Source organism: Penaeus chinensis, chromosome 40 (assembly GCF_019202785.1).
Source record: "Penaeus chinensis breed Huanghai No. 1 chromosome 40, ASM1920278v2, whole genome shotgun sequence".
In the NCBI taxonomy this organism is placed as follows: domain Eukaryota; kingdom Metazoa; phylum Arthropoda; class Malacostraca; order Decapoda; family Penaeidae; genus Penaeus; species Penaeus chinensis.
The window spans coordinates 28626962-28632329 of record NC_061858.1 but is presented as its reverse complement, the minus strand read 5'-3'; the positions used below and the strand labels follow the sequence as shown (position 1 = coordinate 28632329).

The window sequence follows — 5368 nt, the reverse complement described above, 5'->3', positions numbered from 1 at the left end:
TTGACGCTCCTTGTGAAGGCGACCCAGTCTGCTCTTTTTACGTTAAATTTAGGCGCTGAAGGCTTCTTGCTGTGTCGCATGAATATTTAATCAAAAAAAGGAAGATGATTCGCTCCCAACGATACGTCCAATGGTGTGCCACAGCACTTGGCTGCTACTGAGATGAGACCATGAAAGTCTATAAAGCTCAAATTCCCGTATTATTCCGTCTACCCGGTTGGGCTACATCGTTCAGAAGGACTAAATTCAGAGTCTTAATATGCAGCTTAACAACTTGCTCACCTCTTACCATCCGCGCCGCAGGGAACCCCCAAAAAAATATTGTATGATAGCCATAAAATCACCTAGATTACTTTATTTTGTGGCAGGCTATCCTGAAGAGCGAAGAGCTCATCAAAAATACCACTTTATCAGGGGTACAATAAACCGAACATGTAGCCAGATACTGTTTTGATTTTTACTTTGCATGCGACAACGTCAAAGTAGAATCATAATCACTTCTGTAAAAGGAGGCTTTGGTGGAATGTACATTGGAGACTTCCGCCCTCCACCCTACCCTCACGATCCATCCGACACAAATGGTAGTTTTTCTGAGTGATACGACCACGTCGCAGACCGAGGTTGTTTAAGTGTGTTTCTTGTAAGACTATAATTACGGGAGCGATAGGACGAGGCTAATAATCTGAGGTCGTTTACTTTAGATCCTAATACTTCGACAGTTCCATTGTAAATGGTTAACGCATGAATTACGTTTTTATGGGGTTTGGATGTGCCTTGTCCGCCAGTTTTTAATTTCCTATTCTGGGAGGGGGTCGTCCTCCTCTCCCTCGCTACCCAGGGCCTCCCATGGGTATTTATTGGAACATTAAGCCTACCATGTCCTGCGTCTCGCTGCCAGGGAGACGCCGGTGGAGAATGATCTGCTTCGAGAATGCAGGACGCAACACCAGACAGAAGTCCTAGCAGGAGCCGCCGGACGAGAGGTGCGATTCCCAGACTGGTTTTTGGTATCATCCTCCCTTATGATGCTGCTGCATTTTGCGTGGTTATTCCAGCAATTTGTTGAATTGTATCTTTCAATTCTTTGATTTGACTCTTAATTCCTTGACCGTTTCCTTTAAGTTCAGCAATTTCTTTATCCTAGCCTGCAGTTCCTACTGAGGCCCGTTTTGCACTGGAAGTGTTGTAGTTGCTGCAGAGCGTAGGAAGTATTGGGTTTGCTGTCAAACCTTCAAACTTTCCTCTGGCTCACGGAACTAACATCATGTCCTCTCATGTATGCTAATAGTTCAGTCTCCTTCTTCAAGCTGCCTGCACCGGCAGAGCCAGATTGATGTGACCCTCCACAGTTAGCACACTTGAGCGAAGTCTCAGTACATACCAGCAGTTCATGATCTCCAGCACATTTACCACAATAAAATTTATTGTATCCTTATCATTGCATCGTAATGAGTGTGACCAAATTTTTTGGCATCTATTACAGCGCATAGGTTTTTGAATGTAAGGGTCGCACTTGGACACGTTCATACCAACCGTGACATACTCAGAATTTTACTTGAAGCAAAGGTCAAAAAAAGCACAATCCGGTTTTTGTTCGCACTTCCCGTCTTTCTTGGTCATGCAGTTCACGTCCACGTACGCTTTGGTCCTTCATATTTTCCAGAATTTCACTCTCCTCCATTGTCCTCAATCCCTGCTAAAGATACTCCCTTGCAGGTATTGGGCCAATGGGAAGTTTACGTTGACCTTCAAATCATGAATTTGCGTCAGTTTAAGCAAGTCCTTAATCTGGGAGTTGAATTGCACAGTTACAAGGATGCTACCATCTCGCAATTTCTTGACAAATCAAAATCGCCGTCCACTTGACCATCAAGCACCTTCTGATTTGAAGGGGCTCACATTCAAAAAGCCGATTGATTTTCATTCACGCATTTGACAGTCAGATACTTGCATCTGTGGGATGGAATTGAAAAAAAAATCCGTCGTTCTCGTTTGTCAGCAGTAGGGGTTCCGTTGTCAAGTCGCATTAGTCTTAGAGAGTCAACATGGGTCGTTCCCCCCTCCTTGAGAGGAGGAGGGTTAGCCAGGAATCGCACATGCTGGGTATCGGACCGAGTCCGACCCTGGGCCCGTGACCGTTGTCCGGAAGGGACCAGTTAACCCTTAAACTATCGTTGGAAACAACCTAACAGCAATAGCTAAGAGAGAGTGTGGCAGTTACGTCATCTACCCCCCAGTGGAAGCCTGGTTGCGTTCTCCCAGGTACCACCAGAGGATCGAGTTATGTGGAAGACACCTCCTTACCGCCGAACTTGCCTGGTGCGAAGGGCGGTAATTCGATTGCCCACCACCCAAGCGAATACGGCGAGCCCACAAGGGTACTCCCGTAGGCTCAGGGAAGTCACATGAAGAGCGGAAGAGAATTTAGAATAAAGAAAAAAGTGCGCCCCAAAGGACGCCCAGTAATACTGGGCTCCCTACCCAGGGGTCATAGCCCGTAAGGGCTGCCCTGTGTTTGAGAGATGTGCGGGTCTGAGGTGGTGGGTGCTGACTACGCCTACTGTAGTATGTGTGACCTGCAAAATCAATGCACTGAAGGTGCAGGCAAAGCACCAAAAATGCTGAAAAAATCAGATTTACTCTACGTCTATTACGTTAAATAACTCAGAAGCAATAGCGCCGAGCGGGACGAGAGGACCGGACACAGGGTAGCTCTGTGGCACAGGCTTGGGTCTTTGCTGCTGCGGTTGAAAAGAGAGGCCGGAGCTGGTTAGAGTCTCGTTCACGAGTGGACATTTACTTATATTGATGTGTGTACATATCTATGTATACATTTATATATTTATATATATAATTATATTTATGTAATATACGCTTATGTATATACATATATGTACATATTTGTACACCACACACACACACATATATATATATTTATATATATATATCTATTAGTATGGCATTAATATATCCTATATATCATACATGTATGACATATATATATTCTAGGTAGTTATAAATATATGTGTTTATGTATATATATAACCTATATACTGTGTATGTTTATTTTCTTACATATTTGTATGTATCTGTGAATAACTCAATATACATATGGACATATATATATACATATATGTATATACAGTCATATGATTTCCATTTTAGATTATATATATTTGTAAATCTAATTATATAAATATACAACAAATGCCTATATATATACATATACACAAAAATGGTTATGTTTAAATTGTATAAATTCTAAGATTTTTGTATATATATTTACGTTTAAATGCAAAATATGCAAATACTTTTCATATGTATCCTGTGCATATGGAATGCCCTGATTTTTTCATTACTAGTAGGGGTTCGTGAAAAAATAGCTCGATTAAACTTTTAAATTTTTGGATGAATATTGCCACAGGAGCTTCACTTTTAAAATTGCATGCGATTTCCCCCATATATGATTTCGAAATAATTTTCCTCAGGTCGTTCACTCGGATTGGACTTAGCAAAATGTTTTTTGGTGTGAATGTTTTTTGTATAAGAAATTTTTCAATTCGCGGGACTTGTCAGTGTGAGCGATGTGGGTCGGTGGTCGGCAAATGAAAAGCATACTTACCTGGCACAGGAGATACGTGATCACGAAGGCGGTTTTCCAGGGGTCGAGGCTCACAAATGCATCGGTGGGCTGACCCCTGCGATTAACCAAATGGTGGTTAACTCGTGTGTGCAATTTTTTGGTAGCGGGGACTGCGTTCGCGCTATCCCCTCATTATAATCGTTACAACAAGTCTTGGACGTTGACCCACATTTAAATCGTTACCGAGTTGATATTCTTCGGATAACGTCAGCAGCACTTTATAGCCTTTTTATTTATTATCTCGGTTACTTCATATGATAAGCTAACCAGACAGCCGATTATTCTTAATTTACAGATAAGTTACTTTTGATTTTGCATGAAATTATGATAAGTATTCTGAAATCAACTAACCGATAATATTTGAACGGACTGGAGGTAAAAAAAAAAAAAAAAAAAAAAAAAAAAAAAAAAAAAAAAAAAAAAGAATTAAAACATGTATATATATATTTTTTTTTTTATTGATATAGGTACGGTAGTTAATGACATCTATTGTTTAGACGCTTTAAAACTATTTTTTGCACAGTGGGTCGGCAACACAAAATATTAAACTTGAATAGTTGGAAAACATGGGTAGCAACAGTTTTTACTGTTAACAACTAATTTTCAAAAAAGTTTCGTTGGTATGTCGACTGTTTGCCTAATTTTCTAACGATAGTTTTCTGTGTAGCTGTACAACTAATATAAATTGGAAAATTAATGTTTTAGCTGTGGATGAAGTGGGTGTGGACGCTTCTGGTGTTGTCTAACTCAAGAGTAGTATAAATGTCCAGGACTTTTTTTGTCGGTTAGTTCAAGGTCACTTATTTTTCTGTGCTTAGGTGGTTTATGAACCCCACGAAGTGGGCTATATAAAAATTGATAAGATCTCATTGAGTTGTTTCCCTCCACGGAAATCTTTAGTAAAAAGCCGAAAGATTATGCGTTTTGAAGGGAAAACAGAGTTACATATTGAAAGTAAGCGAATTGGCCAAAACAACGGTAAACGAGGATAGTAGTGCGATGAGTTAAGTGCAGAAAGACATCTTGTGAAATAAACATTATTGTTATTTTATCTAACAAGGATTAGCACTCACAAAAGTGTGTGGTTCTATTTGCATTAAACCAAGTATATATGCCAAGGTGTAGTTTGGAACGTGATTGAATTTTACAATAAAATTGAAAGCTCGATATGATGAGGAATGTAGTTCTTTTAAATAATTAACCACCGAGATGATGGTTTAAAGATACATTGAACATTTTGGTTTCACGTTTCATATATTCTTTAGAGTATTGATATGTGCACCTTCGAATTTTATTGGAGATGCATTGGAATAGGTCTGAAGAATTTACATTTATTTGTTCCATATAGATTTAGTTTAGGACCCCTGTTCACGTTATTTTGATAGGTATAAAAGTTAGTTTTAAACTGTATAGTATATTTTTTTTCCTTTTATGTTTAGATATATTGTATTTAGATATAATTAGGTGTAGAGTAGTCGATACTATAAACTGAGAAATACGTGCACTATTTCACCATACATATACCAAATTGAACACAGGAAAAAAAATCCGTTGTTAGGAGAACAAAGTCATCAGTAAAATGTTAGTTAAGAGTGAATTTATAATGTGAAAGTATGATCATACTTTATTGGTTCACTTTCTATAGTGCGAATTGCGGGTTTCTCGCCGAGATTATCGGAATATATTCAACCACGATGAGAATTGTTTGAGTGTAATCCTCTGAGC

The 5368-nt window shown here is 39.2% G+C and overlaps 2 non-coding genes across 2 annotated transcripts; one reads left to right on the top strand and one right to left on the bottom strand.

The window, feature by feature from the left end:
- Positions 1-3614: 3614 nt before the first annotated feature.
- On the top strand, positions 3615-3774 carry LOC125047329. Its single transcript, XR_007116718.1, has one exon. It is a non-coding gene; the product is annotated as a U1 spliceosomal RNA (small nuclear RNA).
- Positions 3775-4471: 697 nt separating this feature from the next.
- Positions 4472-4587, bottom strand: LOC125047357. The gene has a single exon (XR_007116740.1). It is a non-coding gene; the product is annotated as a U5 spliceosomal RNA (small nuclear RNA).
- Positions 4588-5368: the final 781 nt, after the last annotated feature.